The sequence below is a fragment of the Penaeus monodon genome, chromosome 27, assembly GCF_015228065.2.
Source record: "Penaeus monodon isolate SGIC_2016 chromosome 27, NSTDA_Pmon_1, whole genome shotgun sequence".
Classification (NCBI taxonomy): Eukaryota; Metazoa; Arthropoda; class Malacostraca; order Decapoda; family Penaeidae; genus Penaeus; species Penaeus monodon.
Genome location: NC_051412.1, coordinates 14,885,456 through 14,887,216, shown reverse-complemented (window position 1 = coordinate 14,887,216; position 1,761 = coordinate 14,885,456). Strand labels below are relative to the sequence as shown.

The 1,761-nt window shown below is 40.2% G+C and overlaps 1 long non-coding RNA gene across 1 annotated transcript; it reads left to right on the top strand.

Annotated features, from left to right (window-relative positions):
* The first annotated feature begins 6 nt into the window (after positions 1-6).
* Positions 7-1,520, top strand: LOC119590608. Its single transcript, XR_005230274.1, has 2 exons — positions 7-854; positions 1,100-1,520. It is a non-coding gene; the product is annotated as an uncharacterized LOC119590608 (long non-coding RNA).
* The last annotated feature ends 241 nt before the right edge of the window (positions 1,521-1,761 follow it).

Genomic DNA, 1,761 nt, shown 5'->3' with positions numbered 1-1,761 from the left:
ACGAGCATAATTAAGAGATTATTTAGAGTGCCAACTTCACCACAACCTCGCGTTATGGTGACTAAATTTCTAAATGTCGAAATTCTGGAGCATTCGGGAGTAGAAAATGGCCTTTGGGGCAGATTTTGGCACTAAAGGTACAATTATTCTGTATAGGTGTACTTGACCTTGGAGTCACTCACTGACCTTCGTGGCGGTGCTGACCTTAAAGGTGTGATTGTTTCCTAAAGCCTTTTTGTTTGGCCTCTAAAGGTGTGATTGATTCTTTTAAATGTCATTGATGCTGGAGGTGTTGCTGGACACCGAAGAGCCCGAATCTCCTCGATTATGGGTGGAAGCTCGGGGTAAAGAAGGTAGAGTAAGAGTGTTGCAACACTGAGATCCTCGTGATGCAAGAAAATACTTTTTAGTGGTGTTCGTTGCCAACAGATGGCGCCACCAAAATCAACCGTTTGTCACCAGTTGTTCTCTGTACTGGTGTCGCCATCTGTTGGTGACTGAGATAACCAGAAGCGAATAGAAAAAAAGTGACGCCCCGAAATCACGGGGAATTGACCCTCCTTACTTTACTTTCCTTGCTTTAAGGGTCGTTCATCTCGAAAATCTGATTTTTTCGGTATAAATAAAGCAACAACACCCAGCTTGTAGTAGCCTTGTGGTTTTTAGAAAGTTTTGCGTAGGATTCTTTATTTGTTTTGGTTTCCTTCAACTTAATTTACATTTTTGTTGTGTTTTTTTTCTAATGAGTTAGTTGGATCCTTCTGTGATAACCAGTGAAAGATATGTGCCATACAGCTCTCCAGTGACGGTAATCACATTTATCATACGTCCGGCAGCGGTGTCAGTGGCCTCATGTACGAAACTGGTGAATTTGTTTGCAAACCATACATAATGATCAGTGCTTAACATGGGAAAAGAATAAATATATATATGTGTGTATTGTCAATAAACACTGATCACCCCCCCCCCCCTTTAAAAAATGCATGTGTGGTCATGCTAGAAAACAATCCTGTTAAACAAACTCTATTTTATTTCTCACAAGCAGTTTGTACGGCATGATTTATTTTTTTATTTTTCTGGATTTTCTTTTTCATTTTAGAAATTTCGAAATTGCGTACTAGTCGTCGTGGTGTCGTCCAGCCCAGCGCCAGTCCCACACAGAGATTATCAGTAATCGTGTCGGGTCGTCGATTATCCATATCTCTGGATACGACCTGACACACTTAGGGACTGACTCGGGTCGTCGATTATCCATATCTCTGGATACGACCTGGCACACTTAGGGACTGACTCGGGTCGTCGATTATCCATATCTCTGGATACGACCTGACACACTTAGGGACTGCCTCGGGTCGTCGATTGCCATGACGACCGTGTGAATTGGTCCTTAGCGTTTAGTACTAGTCTTGAGACCTGATAAGGTTGGTGTCATTAAATTGTTAGTTTACATCCTACGGTTTTGATGTTGAGATTTCTATATCTTTTGTATTGAATCTATTTGAATAAACATATGTAACCAATCTTTGATTTTTTATTTATGTGCTTTGTGTAGATTTCTTTTTCTTTTTCTTTTTTTGTAAGTGGACAAATAAATAAGAACTTCTTGATAGATGTGGTGCAATATGTCGTGACATCTTAAATTGATTAAATTGCAATAATAAAGCATAGGGATAAAAACTATGCTGTTACAGACATGTTTCAAAGAAATCTACCTGCCTATCTTTCTACGTCTCCCCCCCCCCCTCATGCACACATACACAC